The following is a 17,956-nucleotide window of genomic DNA, read 5'->3' as shown; positions in this document are numbered from 1 at the left end:
GAACTGGGAAGGGCCCTACACGGTAGCGGATACCTATGGTCCGAGGGCCTACCGACTGGAGACTATGGAGGGGAAACCCATTCCCCAAACATAGAACGTCGACAACCTGAAGTTGTATCACCAATAAACTCTGTACTAGTTCATTGGGAATACGAATCCAGTTTGAAATATCGGAGTTTAATTCTACGACTGACGATCGGCGCTCACCAGGGTCGAGCCCCGACGCGCCGACTCGGACTCGGTGTCCGCTTGAGACCGACGGCACCATCATCGATGATACATCGGACTCTCACAAAGACCAGCATACCTACATGGACGGGAGTCACACTCCTTCGACGGTCGACGAAACATCGGACCCTTACGAGGACCGATATATTTATATTGACGGAAGTTGACACTCCTTCTACGGTCGTACTTTCAGGCCAGACAATCGGCTAACCTGCCGACTGAGTCCCGACCGAAGAAAGGCGAAATGCCTATACAACCGCCGTCGTTACTTGCCGACCGAGCTACGGCCGGTCGAAGGATATTCGGCTTACCACCGTCTATCGCACGATGCGACCCCAGTCGCATTCACGACTCACCGACCGAGCTACGGCCGGTCGGAAGATATTCGGCTTACCACCGTATATCATGGGGCGCAGTGGAGATACCCGACACAAGGGTATCGGGATCCGACTTGTCGTTGTTCCCCCGACTAAATGCGCCCGATGACATTCGACTGAACGCGTCGGAAGAGACCCGACTACCGAACCTTTATCCGACGGTCGGTCAGCTTCCGACTCAGCGAATGCACCCGACTCATGGCCGGAGGAAGGACGCCCGACTTACGACCTCGACCATCGAAGGCCGGTCCAAAGTCGGGACTTGTCCCACCTTCGTGGCAGCGTGAGTTGCCGAACGTCCCAACCGACCTATGTGAGTTGGCAACCTATGAGTTCGAACGCATTCTATGACACATGAAAGAAAGAAAACAGGCAGGGGGAAAAAAGTTTGAGACTGATTTCATTCAAGATCAAAAGAAGATTACAAAGCCAGGCCGAAGCCCGGTTACAAGTATACTAAGAGAAAAACAAAGAAGGATAAAAGGGCGAGGCCGCGGTCACCCTTCCGAGTCGATCTCCTCGACCGATGGAGGCTCGGGGATTACTGGTGTGTCCACCTGGATCGGCGCTGGGACGTTTGCTGAAACAGGATCGTCGGCCGGCAGTGGGCTGGCGGTCGGTGCCGGATCAAGGGTCGCAGTCGTCTCTCCTTCGACGGTGTGATCCTGGATGGTCTCTCCCGCCTCTGCGACACCTCCCGACGGCTGGTCGGCCATCTCCTCCGTGGCTTGATCATCGGCCCCCAGCGGGACGATGCTGCTGAGATCCAGCTCTGGGTACAGGGCTTGGACCGCGTCCCGACCATCCTCGTACCCCACCCGGTACGATGCGAAGCCGGACTCAAGTAGCTCCTCCTGGTACTGGTCGGAGCCACGAAAGTCGTCCACCGCCCGACCCGCCGACTCCTTCGCCGACCTAGCTTCGTCTTCCGCCCGACCGAGCGACTCCTTCGCCGACTCTGCTTCCGCCTTCGCTATGTCAGCGTCGGCCTGGGCGATCGACAGGTCCTCCTCGGCCTTAGCGAGCTTCTCTAGGCTAACCCGGAGCTGCTCGCGTTCGCCCTCGAGTTCGACGGAGACGCCGTCTCGCTCGCACCGCAGGCGATGTACGGTCCGACCCTTGTGCTTGGCTTCTTTCCGGGCCGACTTTAGCTCGGACCCGAGACGAGAGATCTCGTCCACAGCTTCACCTCCCGGTCGGTCGACTGCTTCAGGTGCTCGACCAGCATTGCCCTGTCGGCTTCGGCTGCCGCCACCCTGTCCTTCCAGGCCGTCCGGACGTTCTCGAACCTCCGGTATCCGTCCTCAAGTTCGGACATGGTGTAGATCAGCTGCCGATGTGAGCGTCACGTCAGGAAAGCGAAACAATAAAAATTCTAAGGAAAGAAGAGGCGAAGTGTTACTTACCCTGACCATGGTCGGGTAGAACGAGGATAGCATCTCGGTCACTTGCCGAGACTTCAGCACCTCCACATCGGCCGGGAGGAGAATCCCCTGGCACAGTCTCCTGGCCAAGTTATGGTCAGCCAGCGCCGACGCACCTTCGGAGAACTGAAAGCTGGGCAGCACGGTGCGACTCCCCGACCTTGTGTCGTCGGCGGGGTCCATCGGGGCTTTCCCCCGGTCGGCCACCCCGACCAGCGGATCCGGCAAGGAGGGGACGCTCGAGTTTGACGCGGCACACCCCGTTGCAGCCGCAGAAGCCGCCGGATGTTGTTCGGGTTCCCGAACATCATCCGGCGCCACACCTGCCGGCGAAACCGCCGATGTCCCTTCCGTCGCTTCCTCCGTCTGCCTCTCCTCCGGTTGCACTGCCGGAGCCGCTAGTGCTATCACCGGCTCCGACTGGTCGGTCGCCGATGCCTCGACGGTCGGCGCCGCTGTGGAAGGCCTCTTCGGCGGACGTGAAGGTCCTGCCCCCGATGCCGGCCTCTTCCTCGCCGCATACTGCCGGATCTCGACGTCGGTCGGCCGCATCCTCGGAGGTGTCCCTGCGATACCAACAGATATATTAACCTAAGAACCAGAATAAAGGCTGAATGAAAAGAGAACCGAGGGATCGGGCGATACCTAGTCGGGGGACCAAGCTCAGGCCGGCGTCATAGAGAGCTTGTTCGGTAACAAGCTCCCTCTGCTTCGGGACCGATATGTCCTTGAGTCGGTGGAAGTCCTCCCGGTCGTCCGCCTCCACCTGACTGTTCTCGTTTGCTTCGGTTCGGGGCACGCCCCAGCGAGAAGGGAAGCCCCAGGGAGAAGAAGATGAGACGAAGTAGAACTGATTCTTCCATCCGTAGATGGACGATGGAAGACCAGTGATGAACGAAAGACCCTTCCGGGGGTTGAAGAGCCACCACCCTCGAGCCTTAGGGTGGGGTCGGAGCACAAAAAATGCCCGGAAGAGTGAGATGCGAGGGTTGGTCGGCAGAAGCCGACACAACAAAGCAAAGCTGATTATTAGTCGGACGGAGTTCGGCGCCAGTTGCGCCGGACAAAGTCCGTAATAATCCAGCAGATTCCGGACGAACTCCGGAATCGAAAGCCGAAGACCCGCGCGCAGATCTTCGACGTACAGCGCCAATTGGCCCGACGGAGGGTTGTTAACCCGACTGCCGGCCCCGGGAGCGAAAAGTTGAAACTGCTCCGGGATGCGATACTGATCCCGAAGCCGATCAACATTCGGCCCCGAAAGCGAGGAAACCTCAACTTTCGGAGTCGACCGAGGGTCATCGGTCGGATTTCCCGATCGAGCCCCCCGAGATGGAGTTCCGGCCATCGCACCAGAACCGAGGGAAAGAAGAGGCCAAAGAAGAAGAAGGAGAGGAAGAAGAAAAAGAAGGGAAGGATCACGAACCCCAAGAGACCGGAGGGGGAAGCAGCTGCCGGGGACGATGGAGAAAGCACTCGAGCAGGGTCTCCGTGGCAAATCATCTGAAAAGGGGCCTCAGACGAAGGACCCCATATATATATAGGGCCGTTCAATGGCCGAGATGACGCCGCACCGATCGAGACTCCCCGGATGGACGACACGTGGCGGCATCCGGGCCCTCCCTTCGTCCCAGTGGCTCGGCGCACCCATCCCGGGACGGCCGCCCCACCTTCATTTAATGCGAAAAACTTCGGCCTAATGACCTCCGACACATGGCGAAAGGGCCGCGAGACGGAACTAAATCACCCGCGGCGGTTCGCGTTCCCGATGGGACGCCTGACAGCACCCCGCGTTCTCAGAATCGGCGTTGAGCGGCGGTTTGCATTCCCCAGAAGGCGCCGGATATCCGATCGTCTGACAGCGAATCGTCCGGCACTCGATCGCCTGACACCGACATGACACCTGATGCCGACGGGACGGGATGTCTGACACCTGACGCCGACGAGACTGGACGTCTGACACCGACTGGATGCCTGACGCCAGCGGATCGCACGGCATTCATAAGATGCCTGACATCGCATCAACCCGTGGTACGGTCGGAATTAGGCACACGGTGATTCCACTCCTTTTCGCCCAGCGTCGCTGTCCAAGCGATGACAACGGCCAGCTCACCGTCCGACTCAGGAGTGGAGGGGGGCAACTATTGGGGAATACCGACAGACCCCGCTCACGCCGGCTTATAATCGGGCATACCGACTGACCGACCGACCAACTGACGGAGCGACTGACCGCCCGACTGACGGAGCGACCGACCGCCCGACCGTCGGAGCGACCGACCGCCCGACCGACCGATCGATCGATCGGCAGACGCCATCACCGGCCGATTAACGGCCCTCTACCGACTGTGGATATGCCGGTCGGGCAGATCTTTTTCACTTTCCGGGCTGACTGAACCAGAAAGTCCGACGGCCGACTCTCGCAATATGCCCGGCTAACCACCGAGGGGGCCCGAATCTCCACCTGACGCCACACGGGTGGCGACCGACCTAGGGTCGGTCGGCCCCTCCGATCGCCGTACAGCCGCTAGAGCCTGTCAGCCCTGACAGCGACATGCGGCTCTGCCACCTTAGGGCACTATCCCGCCTAGGGCATTGTCAACCCTAGTGATTTGACGGCCCCACGGCGGTGTGACGTTTTCACGACGACTCTGACAGTCTACAGTGAGTTGACAATTCTTCAATTGTCTATGCCATTAATGACGGCGCCATACAATGCTCCACTATATATATACCAGGGAAGGCAACAGTGCAGGGGGTCTAAAAAAACAACAGGCTTGCTCTCTCTCTCTCTCGATTGAGCTCTCTGTCTTCATTTCACTGTTGCCCAGTCACCTCTCTGACTTGACCGTCGGAGGGTCCCCGCCGGAGCCGCCTCCGATCAGTGTGGACTTCCCTTTTTGCAGGCGCTCGTTTCCGGCGACCAGGCGACGAGAGAATTGGCCGCAACAGGTATCAAATTAATAAAGTTGATCATTCATATCAAATAGAATCGTGGAAAACTTCCGTAAGTATCCCAATATTGAAGCTCCTTAGACTGCTCTTTGTGCCGCTAGAGGCATGGTTGCAATATTTCCCAAGCTACTAACGCATTCTTAAATTCTTCGTAATCTTTCTCTTGGTCAAATGATTCTATGAATCAAACTATTCAATATTTGTCAAATTGTAAAGAATTTTATGACTTATTCAAGATTATTTGCAAACTAATTTCAGAAATCTTTATGTTTTAAAAATAATGATATCATGTAGGATTTTTAACAATGATGATCCTTGCTATCAATTTTATTTTTTTTTTTTTTTAATCTCTTCCGTGCATATTTTTAAATAACTAAATACATCGATATTTTAGAAAGCTCACCTATTTGATGTTTTTTTTAATTTCATTTATATTTTTTATTATTCAAGCTCTTTCTAAACTTTTTGATAAATTTATCAGATGATTCCTATGTTTTGAATCTTTACCTCATGCTGATTTTTTTTTTCTGAAGCACAACTTGTGACTGTACTTCAAGAAGCTATATCATATTTCATATATTGGATACGTTATTTTTTTGGGAAGAAGTGCTTCCTTCTCCTCGTAAACAAGCTATAGATAATATTTCACAAACACAATTCGCATCAGTAAACAATAGCCCAATAAAATTAAAAAAACCAAACAATCAAGAGAATGAAAATACTAAATTTTTATATGAAAAATCTTTCAAAAAAAAAAAAATCATGGGACACTAAGTGGGAATCTACTAATGAATGATATAAAGAGTATAAGATGTTTACAGCAATAAAATAATATAAAAATATAAAAAAAAAATTATAAGAAAAATATTAACAAGTTTTCAACTTACAAAGTTTATAGGCACGTCTTCAAAAAGAGAAATCTCTAATTTTTTTGAAATATTAAATATTCTTGTAGATGAGATAAATGAAGAAAATTAAGTTCTTGTATCTCAAACTTCAATCCAAAAAGAATTTTGTATGAGAAACTCTTATTACTTATAGAAACTTAAAATCGTATATTTTTTTCTATTTTTTCTCTTCATCTTTTATCTTATGTGGACTACTATTTAAAAATATATACCTTATTAATAAGACTCGTGCCAATACCTATTAGTATAGTATGCACCACACTATACGAGGCCGATCCAAAATACAAATAGTAAGCCCAACATTATTTCTCATCAGATACTCATTCAGCCACCTTCATTTTATCATTCTTTAAAATGCCACCAAATTAAATCAAATCTTCAAAAGATCATGCAAATGATAAGAGAGGAAAGCAATTCCTTCTCTGTATCATTCGTAGTCTCTTGAGGCACTGTACATATAAAAAATAATAAACTAATTTTTTTGAATATTAAAATAAAAAAATGAACAAGTACTGTCACCAACTCCTCATAAAAAGAAGTTTCTTTCTTTCTTTTTGTTGGGAGATACCCACCGACCGACCGACCGACTATCGGAGGGCCCGACCGGCTGGCGGCCCGACCGACCCACCGACTATCGGAGGGCCCGACCGGCTGGCGGCCCGACCGACCGATCGACTATCGGAGGACCCGACCGGCTGGCAGCCCGACGGACGACTCTGACTGGCCGATCGTAAGTCGGACGACAGGCCGACGGACGCCATCAGCGGCTAACTGCGGCCATTCCACGGTCCATTCCCGACCGACTAAACCCAGAGGTCCGGTAGCCGACCCACATGAAGCTCGCCGACCGACGGAGGAGTCCGACGCCACTCTGCTGGCCACCGACCTTGGGTCGGCCGACTCCACCAACCACCGTACGGCCGCCAGACGTTGTCAGCTCTGACACGGACATGCGGCACAGTTACCTAGGGGCATTGTCCCGCCGAGAGCCGGGTCAACCCTGGTGATTAGACGGCTACACGGCGACATGACGTTTTCACGGCGGCTCTGACAGCCTACAGTGAGTTGACAGTTCCTCACTTGTCTGCGCCATTAATGATGGCGCCATACCGTGCTCTACTATATATACCGGGGAAGGCAACAATGCAAGAGATCGATCCGCCCGTCTCTCCCACATACGCAGGCTCGCTCCTCTCTCCCTCTCCCTCTCTCCTTCTCAGAGCTCTCTGTCTGCATTTCACTGTTGCCCAGTCACCTCTCTGACTTGACCGTCGGAGGGTCCCCGCCGGAGCCGCCTCCGGTCAGTGCGGACTTCCTTTTGCAGGTGCACGCTTCCCGGCGATCGGGCGACGAGGCGATTGGCCGCAACAGATTGGCGCGCCAGGTAGGGGACAGCATGACAAAGACAAGAGCTCAACGATCGAGAGTCACTGGGTCGACAAGGCGCTCTTCCAGCCGGGAAGAGGCCTCTCCACCACCACCGGCGGCGGAGCCTAGCTCTCCGCGCCCTGCAGTGACCACGGAGGCCCAGATTGCGGCCATCGTACGGCAGATGACCGTACTGACCGACGCAGTCAAAAGCCTCCAGCAACAACCGGCGGCCCGACCTATGCCTTCCAGGAGCAGCCGCCGACGGTCGCGCCGACCCCTGTCGCCTCCATGCGAGCGCTCCCAACAGCGCTCCCACGGAGAGGAGGAGGGGCGACCACGGCGCGACGACCGACGGTCCCAGCGGCCCTCTCCTTCCCCGTTGGAATGGGCGAGGAAGGAAAAACGGCCGCGCACACCGTCGGCCTCTCTTTCAGAATCCTCCGGAGGCTCCACCCCCGGGGTCTCCCAGCATCGACGAGCGAACGACTACGAGCGACGGTTCGAGGAGATCGACCGCCGACTCGCCCAACTGCAGATGGACGGCCAGAAGTCTTCGAATGACGTCGACTTCCAGACCGCCCAGCCTCTCTCTCGACTGGTCCTCGATGAGCCGATTCCCAGTCGGTTCAAGATGCCGCACGTGGAGCCATACGACGGCTCCACCGACCCAGTCGACCACCTCGAGAGCTATAAAGCTCTCATGACGATTCAAGGGGCAACCGACGCTCTTTTTTGCATCGGCTTCCCCGCCACACTTCGCAAGGCTGCCAGGGCTTGGTACTCCGGTCTTCGATCGGGCAGTATCCATTCCTTCGCGCAGCTCGAGCACTCGTTCGTGGCCCATTTCAGCACCAGCCGAAAGCCGCCGCGAACGTCGGATAGCCTTTTCTCCCTCAAGCAGGGGGATAACGAGATGCTCCGACACTTCGTGGCGCGATTCAACACGGTCACGCTCGAGGTCCGGGACCTCAACGAAGACATGGCGGTTTCAGCCATGAAGCGGGGCCTGAGGTCGTCCCGGTTTACTTATTCTCTGAACAAGACCCTCCCCCGAACATACGCCGAGCTACTGGAGCGCGCATACAAGTATATGCGCGCGGACGAAGGAGCGTCCGACCGACGATTGGTCGAGCCCAGGGGTCCGAAGGAGAAGCGAAGAAAGGGTCGGGAGCCCGCCGAACCAAGCAGGCCCCCGGCCAATAGTCGGCTTTCTCCACCCCGACAGATCCAAAAATCACCCCGCCGACAGACTCCGAGGTCGGTGCGTCCCAGGTATGACTCCTACACTCCTCTCTCCGCTCCCCGTGCGCAGATCTTGATGGAGATCGAAGGGGAAGAATACCTGCGACGGCCTCCGCCTCTGAAGGCAAAGGGCCTCGACCATCGGAAGTACTGCCGGTTCCATCGGAGCCACGGCCACGATACCGAGCGATGCATCCAGTTGAAGGATGAGATCGAAAATCTCATCCGTCGGGGGTATCTCGGCAAATTTCGAAAGGGTCCGCCGACCCGACCGACTGCCGATCGACGCCCCCAGCCGACTGAAGAGGCGCCGACTAACCAGCCGACGGCTGGAGTCATCAACATGATCTCCAAGCGACTGGGATCGGGGACGTCTACAGGGGGGGAGCCGACGAAAAAGCCGCGCCCGGACGACGTGATTACCTTCTCAGAAGACGACGTTCGGGGCATCCAGACTCCCCACGACGACGCTGTTGTTGTGTCGGCGACAATAGCCAATTATGATGTAAAATGAATTTTTGTTGATAATGAAAGTTCGACAAATGTTTTGTTTTACTCGACCTTCTCCCGAATGCGACTACCGACTGATCGACTTAGTAGGGTCTCCACGCCCTTGATCGGCTTTGCCGGAGACACCGTCACGACAGAAGGAGAAATCACCCTGCCCGTGACGGTCGGTACCGAACCACGGCAAAGCACGGTCTCCCTCATTTTCGCGGTCGTCCAAGTTCCTTCGGCCTACAACGCCATACTCGGGCGACCCGGATTGAACACCCTCAGGGCGATCGTCTCGACGTACCATCTCCTTGTTCGATTCCCGACCAAAAACGGAGTCGGAGAGATGCGCGGAGATCAACAGCTCGCCCGACGATGCTTCCAAATCTCCGTCCAAAGCGACGAGACAAAGGATCCCCTGACAATCGACAAACTGGATCAACGGGAGGAGGAAGAGCGGGGTTCGCCGGTCGAGCAGCTCGAGGCGATCCCGGTAGGAGAAAATCCCGACAGAAAAGTTTGGGTCGGGTCTCAATTGCCCGACACCGAACGCCACCGACTGGCGGAGCTGCTGACGGCCAACGCCGACATATTCGCATGGTCGGCAGCAGATATGTCGGGCATCCCTCCAGAAACAATTACTCACCGACTCAACATCGACCCGACAATGAAGCCGGTGAGGCAGAAGAAAAGGTCCTTCGCCCCAGAAAGGCAGAAGGCCATTGACGAAGAAGTGGACAAGCTGCTCGAAGCAGGCTTCATTCGGGAATCCACGTATCCCGATTGGCTCGCCAATGTCGTCATGGTCAAGAAAGCCAACGGGAAGTGGAGGATCTGCATCGACTACACCGACCTCAACCGAGCATGCCCGAAGGATAGCTTTCCACTCCCGAAGATCGACCAGCTGGTGGATGCGACGTCCGGATTTCGACTGCTCAGCTTCATGGACGCCTTCGCCGGGTACAATCAGATCCGGATGGCGCCTGAAGACGAGGAGCACACCGCGTTCGTGACCCCCAAGGGCCTGTACTGTTATCGGGTGATGCCCTTTGGATTGAAGAATGCCGGCGCCACCTACCAGCGACTCGTCAATAAGGTCTTCAAAGACCAGATCGGGCGTAACATGGAGGTGTACGTGGACGACATGCTGGTAAAGAGCACGCAGATCCCGGACCATGTTCAGGATCTCGAGGAGACCTTCCGCACCCTTCGACGACACCGAATGAAGCTCAACCCGACCAAATGCGCCTTCGGGGTGACCTCGGGGAAGTTCCTCGGATTCCTCATTTCTCAGAGAGGGATCGAGGCCAACCCTGAGAAGATAAAGGCGATCCTCGACATGCGTCATCCGAACACCAAGAAGGAGGTCCAACAGCTGAACGGAAGAATCGTCGCTCTTAGCCGATTCATTTCCCGATCAGCTGAAAGGTGCCTCCCGTTCTTCAAGACCCTGCGCCAGGCGAATGGTTTCTCTTGGTCGGATGAGTGCGAACAGGCCTTTGAAGACCTGAAAAGGTACCTGGCTTCCCCGTCGCTGCTCGTAAAGCCGCAGGTCGGGGAGACCTTGTATCTCTACTTGGCCACATCTTCTGAGGCGATCAGTTCGGTCCTCGTTCGAGAAAACGAGTGCCGAACCCATCAGCCCATCTACTACACCAGCAAAGTGCTCCACGGCGCCGAAGCCAGATACTCGGAGACGGAAAAGATGGTTTTCGCCCTGACCGTCTTCGCGCAACGGCTCCGACCATACTTTCAGGCCCACGCCATCGTGGTACTCACCAACCAGCCTCTGAGGGCCGTACTGCGCCGACCCGACACATCCGGACGACTCGCTAAGTGGGCAATGAAGCTTAGCGAGTTCGACATTCAGTACCGACGGAGGCCTGCCTTGAAGGCTCAGGTCTTGGCCGACTTCATCGCTGAATGCCCGACGACCGACCTAAGGTCAGGAGCTGAAGGCCCGGGACCAGATTCGGTCTCTGAGCCAGACCCGATCTCCACCTAGGTACTTCACATCGACGGAGCCTCCAACGCTCAGGGAAGCGGGGCCGGGCTCCTGCTCACAAATTCGGATGGGGTAGTCACCGAATACGCCCTCCGGTTCGACTTCAAGGCCTCCAACAATCAAGCCGAATACGAGGCACTCCTCGCGGGCTTGAGGATGGCGAAGGAACTGGGCGTCGACAGCCTCCGGGCATTCTCCGACTCTCAGCTGATCGTGGGGTAGGTCAAGGGCGACTTCGAGGCGCGAGATCCGACCATGATCAAGTATCTTCAGAAGGTAAAGGATCTCGTGGCCCGCCTCGAGCATTTCGAGATCTCCCACATCCCCAGGACGGAGAACGTCCGTGCCGATGCTCTCTCCAGATTGGCAACGTCGGCCTATGATTCTTTGGGTCGGACGTTTGTCGAAAACCTCCAGCGGCCGAGCATCGATCGGGTCGAAGAAGTGCAGCAGCTAACGTCCGAACCAAGTTGGATGGACCCGATCGTCCGGTACTTGTCCGACGGGACCAGTCCCGAAGACCCCGCGGAGGCCAAGCGACTCCGATGGTCGGCGTCGCAATATGTGATCATGGACGGCCGACTCTACAAGAGGTCGTTCTCTCTCCCTCTGCTCAGGTGCTTGGGACCGACCGACGCTGACTACGCCCTCCGAGAGGTTCACGAGGGAATTTGTGGGAATCACTTGGGGGGCAAGTCCTTAGCCTTCAAGGTCTTACGACAGGGCTACTACTGGCCGACCATGAGGAAGGATGCGGTAGAGTTGGTCCGAAGGTGCGAGCCATGCCAGAAGTATGCCAATATTCAGCACCAACCGGCCAGCCAAATCACTCCCATTGTCGCTCCATGGCCCTTCGCTCAGTGGGGAGTCGATATTCTCGGCCCCTTCCCACCGGCGTCAGGCCAGAGGAAGTTCATCGTTGTCGCCATCGACTACTTCACAAAGTGGGTCGAGGCCGAGCCCTTGGCGCAGATCACCGAGCGGAAGATGGAGGACTTCATCCAAAAGTCCATCATCTTCAGGTTCGGATTGCCGCACACCCTCATCACCGACAACGGGCGGCAATTCGACAACCGAGACTTCAAGGACTTCTGCGTCAGGTTCCACATCCGTCATCGACTAACTTCAGTCGGGCACCCACAGTCCAACGGTGAGGTTGAGGTGACGAACCGAACCCTGCTCCATGGGCTCAAGACCCGACTGAACGAAGCCAAAGGTCTCTGGGTCGACGAGCTGGGCTCCATCCTGTGGGCTTACCGAACGACCCCCCGCGTCCCGACCGGAGAGTCGCCGTTCAGTTTGGCCTACGGGACCGAAGCTATGATCCCGCTCGAGATTGGCCTGCCATCTTCAAGGGTCGAGCAGTACCGCGAGCCGGACAACTCCGAAAGCCGGAGGGCCGACCTAGACCTTCTCCCCGAACTGCGAGATGAGGCTCAAATCCGAATGGCCTCATACCGACAAAGGATCGTCCGGTATTACAACGCCAAGGTCAGACCAAAGCTCTTTAAGCCTGGCGACCTAGTCTTGAGGAAGGCAGAAGTGTCGAAGCCCTTGGACCAAGGGAAGCTGACTCCCAACTGGGAAGGACCCTACAAGGTTGCTGACACCTTCGGGCCGAGGGCCTACCGGCTGGAGACCCTTGAGGGGAAGCCCATTCTCCGGACTTGGAACGCCGACAACTTGAAGCTGTATTACCAGTGAATTCTGTAATTCAATCATCGGAATACAAGTTCAGTTTGAAAAATCGGAGTTCTAACTCTTCGACTACTGATCGGCGCTCAGCCCCGACGCATCGACGCGGACCTGGCACCGACGACACATCGGCCCCTTACACGGACCGATGCATCTACGATGACGGGAGTTTATACTCCTTCTACGGTCGAATTTTCGGGCAGAATCCATCGGCCGACTGGCCGATCGGGCCCCGACCGAAGAAAGGCTAAAAGCCCACGCGGCTATTGCCGCGACTTCCGACCAGGCTACGGCCGGTCGAGGGATATTCGACTTACCATCGTCTATCACATGATGCGACCTTAGTCGCACCCACTACTCGCCGACCGACCTACGGCCGGCTGAACGACACTCGGCTTGCCACCGTCTGTCAAAGGACATGAAACCCGACGCAAGAGCATGGAGACCCGACTTACTATCGTGCCCCCGGCACTACGCCGGACGATGATCGACTAAGTGCATCTACGGAGGTCCGGCTGCCGAACCTTGGAAGGTTCGGTCGGCTTCCGTTTCAACAGATGGACCCGACTGGCAACTTCGACTACCCGAAGCCGACCTAAAGTCGGGACCCATTCCACTTTCAGGGCTATGCAAGTTGTCGGAGTCCTACCGACTCACGTGAGTTAGTGGCTTACTTAAGTTAGCAACTAAAGTTCGACATCGCAGCAATGGTCGGCATTACAAACAAGAAGGAAAAGAAGAAAATTTCATTCGTTGATAAAAGAAATTACAGAGTCGGGACGAAGCCCGATTACATGTATTTTCAAAAAAAAACAAAAATAAAGATGGTCGGCAGGGCCGATCACCCGTCCTGATCGATCTCTTCGACCGACGGAGGATCGGGGATGATCGGCGTCTCGGCCATAAGCGACGATTGATCGGCCGCCGAGGGATGGGCTTCGGTCGACGAAGGAACTTCGGTCGGCACCTGCTCCGGGACGGCTTCCTCCACCACGATGACGCCTCCCGACGGCTGGTCGGCCATCTCTTCCGTTCCTTCTTCTTCGGCTCCTTCCTCGGCGAACGGCGGGACGACGCGGCTGACGTCCACCTCCGGGTACAAGGCATGGACGGCGTCCCGACCGTCCTCGAACCCGACCCGGTAGGAGGCGAAGCCCGACTCGAGCGTCTCCTCCTTGTACCGGTCGGAGGCCCGGAAGTCCTCAACCGCACGATCGGCCGACTCCCTCGCCGACCGTGCCTCGTCCTCAGTGTGGGCCAGCTCCTCCCTCGCCAACTCCGCCTCGGCCCTAGCAATTTCGGCGTCGATCTGGGCGATGGACAAATCCTCTTCGGCTTCCGCGAGCTTCCCCAGGCTGGCCCGAAGTTGCTCGCGTTCCCCTTGGAGTTCGGAGGTGGCACCGTCCCGTTCGCGTCGAAGACGACGCACGACCCGACCTTTGTGCTTGGCCTCCTTCTTGGCCGACTTCAGTTCGGCCATAAGCCGGGAGACCTCGTCCGTCAACTTGGCCTCCCGATCGACCGACTCCTGCAGTTGGTCGACCAGCCTCGCTCTTTCGGCCTCGGCCGCCGCCGACCTTTCCTTGAAGGCTGCCCGAACGTCGCCGAACCTTCGGTATCCGGCCTCCAACTCGGACATGGTGAAGATCAGCTGCCGACGGAAAAAAGCTTCGTCAGAATTATGGGGCAAGCAAAAATTCTTCTAAGGAAAAAGGTGACGCGAAGCTTACCTCCACCATTGTCGGGTAGAACCGCGACAGCATCTCGGTCACCTGCCGAGACCGCAACGACTGAACGTCGGTAGGGAGGAGGATCCCCTGGCACAACCTCCTCGCAAGGTTGTGGTCGGCCAAGGCCGATGCACCCTCAGGGTAGTATGCGCTGGGGGGCATTGATTTCTCCTCCTCCGAGGGCTCCATCGGGGCTTTCCCCCGATCAGCTGCCCCGACCGACGGGGCTGGCAGCGATGGGACGCTGGAGTTCGACCCGGCGCCCCCCGTTGCGCCAGCGGATGCCTCCGGACGATGTTCGGCTTCCCGAACGACATCCGGCTCCACCCGCGGCGGCGAAACCGCCGACACTCCTTCGGCCACTTCCTCGGTCGGCCTCTCCTCGACTCGGACAGTCGGAGCCGCGAGGGCTATGATCGGCTCCGACCCCTCGGTCGCCGACGCTTCCACGGTCGGCGGGACTGGGGCTGGTCTCTTGGAAGGGCGCGAGGGGCCAGCCCCCGACGCTGGCCTCTTCCTCGCGGCGGCAAACTGATGAATCTCGGCATCGATCGGCCTCATCCTCGGCGGTGTCCCTGCAAAACCGACCAGTGTCAAAGGCCGGACCAGAACTACCCTAAAGCCGAACAAAAAGAAAAGCTGGGGGATCGGGCGATACCTATTCGGGGGACCAGACTCAGGCCGGCATCATAGAGAGCTTGCTCGGTAACAAGCTCCCTCTGCTTCGGGACCGACATGTCTTTGAGTCGGTGGAAGTCCTCCCGGTCGTCCATGTCGACCCGACTGTTGTCGTTGGCCTCAGTTCGGGGTACACCCCAGCGGGAAGGAAAGCCCCAAGAAGAAGAAGAAGAAATGAAAAAGAACTGGTTCTTCCACCCATGAATGGACGATGGAAGACCAGTTATGAAAGCAAGACCCTTCCGGGGGTTGAAGAGCCACCACCCTCGGGCTTTAGGGTGGGGTCGGAGCACAAAAAATGCCCGAAAGAGGGAAACGCGGGGGTTGGTCGGCAAGAGCTGACACAACAGCGCGAAAGAAATGATTAGCCGGACAGAGTTCGGCGCCAGTTGCGCCGGACAGAGTCCGTAGTAATCAAGCAGATTCCGGACGAACTTCGGAATCGGAAGTCGAAGACCCGCACGAAGGTCCTCAACATACAGCGCCAGGTCGCCAGGCGGAGGGTTGTTGACCTGACCGCCGGCCCCTGGGGCAGAGAGCCGAAACTGCTCCGGGATGCGATAGTGCTCCCGAAGCTGATCGACGTTCGGCCCCGAAAGCGAGGAGGCCTCATCTTCCGGAGCCGATCGGGTGTCGTCGGTCGGGTTCCCCGACCGAGCTCCCTGAGTCGGTTTCCTGGTCATTGTGCAGGAACCGAAAGCAGAGAAAGAGAAGAAAGGAAGAAGGGGAAGGAGGACCACGAACCGGATCCGGATGGACCCTCCGCAGGCGAAGAAGAGCTCTGCCCGCGACGACTGAAAAATCGCCCGGACAGAGTTTCCCCAGCGAAATGTGGCAAAAGTGGGTCAGGGTCCGGGAGGTCCTATATATATAGGACCGACCGACGGCCGAGATGCTTCCGCGCCGACCAAAGACCTCCAGATGCGCGACGCGTGACGCCCGCCGGTTGGCTGAGGATTCGGCGCGCTTCGTCCCGGGACGCCCGCACCGCCCTCATTAAATGCCGGAGCGGACGCCGGCCAACCACCATGACACGCGGCGCGCGGGGGTTGGCTCCGCAGTCGGCCGCCCGCGCCGGTCCACGTTCCCGATGGGACGCTCCACCCGCGATCGGCGCCGAATATTCGATCGACTGACGCCGTATCGTCCGGCACCCGATCTTCTGACACCGACGTGACGGCCGACGACGACAAGACGTGGCGTCTGACACCTGACGCCGGCGCGACTTCTGGCATCGACTAGACGTTCGGATCACTTGGGATTCGTGAGGTGTCTGACAACGGATCAGCCGGCGGTACGGTCGGATCTGCACATGCGACAAATCCACTCCCAGTCGTCCGGTCTTGCTACCCGAATGGAGGCATCGGCCAGCTCTCCACCCGACTTAGGAGTGGAGGGGGGGCAACTGTTGGGGGATACCCACCGACCGACCGACCGACTATCGGAGGGCCCGACCGGCTGGCGGCCCGACCGACCCACCGACTATCGGAGGGCCCGACCGGCTGGCGGCCCGACCGACCGATCGACTATCGGAGGACCCGACCGGCTGGCAGCCCGACCGACTAACCAACGGCCCGACGGACGACTCTGACTGGCCGATCGTAAGTCGGGCGACAGGCCGACGGACGCCATCAGCGGCTAACTGCGGCCATTCCACGGTCCATTCCCGACCGACTAAACCCAGAGGTCCGGTAGCCGACCCACATGAAGCTCGCCGACCGACGGAGGAGTCCGACGCCACTCTGCTGGCCACCGACCTTGGGTCGGCCGACTCCACCAACCACCGTACGGCCGCCAGACGTTGTCAGCTCTGACACGGACATGCGGCACAGTTACCTAGGGGCATTGTCCCGCCGAGAGCCGGGTCAACCCTGGTGATTAGACGGCTACACGGCGACATGACGTTTTCACGGCGGCTCTGACAGCCTACAGTGAGTTGACAGTTCCTCACTTGTCCGCGCCATTAATGATGGCGCCATACCGTGCTCTACTATATATACCGGGGAAGGCAACAATGCAAGAGATCGATCCGTCCGTCTCTCCCACATACGCAGGCTCGCTCCTCTCTCCCTCTCCCTCTCTCCTTCTCAGAGCTCTCTGTCTGCATTTCACTGTTGCCAAGTCACCTCTCTGACTTGACCGTCGGAGGGTCCCCGCCGGAGCCGCCTCCGGTCAGTGCGGACTTCCTTTTGCAGGTGCACGCTTCCCGGCGATCGGGCGACGAGGCGATTGGCCGCAACACTTTTAAAGATTTTAAACAACTGCCTGGTAAAAGTTGTAAATGTTATTCCCTGCTTGACCAACTATGCCTAATCCGACCTGACACTGTGGTGGCCAGGAGTTTGCAAATGTTATTTCGTTGATTTCACTTCCTCAAACCTGATCCACTCCGACTTCTATGACAAAAATTTCCAAGCAGTCTAACAGTGTTGCGTATGGATGCATGCTTTGTGAGGATAATTATTTGTTGCATTTCTTCTTCAATTTTTTCATGGTGCAAGCAGTCAATAGATGCTCCTCGTCCAAGTACTGTTCAGCATCTTACTTGAGCTTCATATTTCTCATGGCATTCCCTTGAATTCTGATGGTTGGTTTTGCATGACCTGGTAACAAGAGAAAATGGGACAAAAGAGTCGGTAAAAAACAGAAAAATGGCTGGTCTGCCAGATACTAGCATGCTGGAACATACATTGGAGTCATGTTTGAATTTGCCATGCATTGATTATTCTCTTCGCATACCTGCCTGCAACTAACTAGCACAAATGGGTAGAACAACCATCATTCCAATATAAAAGTCGTGCTATAATGTGTGATGCACCTTGTTCTTCATAAGGTAAGGATAGATTTGCTT

The sequence above is a fragment of the Elaeis guineensis genome, chromosome 16 (assembly GCF_000442705.2).
Source record: "Elaeis guineensis isolate ETL-2024a chromosome 16, EG11, whole genome shotgun sequence".
NCBI classification, from domain to species: domain Eukaryota; kingdom Viridiplantae; phylum Streptophyta; class Magnoliopsida; order Arecales; family Arecaceae; genus Elaeis; species Elaeis guineensis.
Note: the sequence above shows the minus strand (reverse complement) of the source record.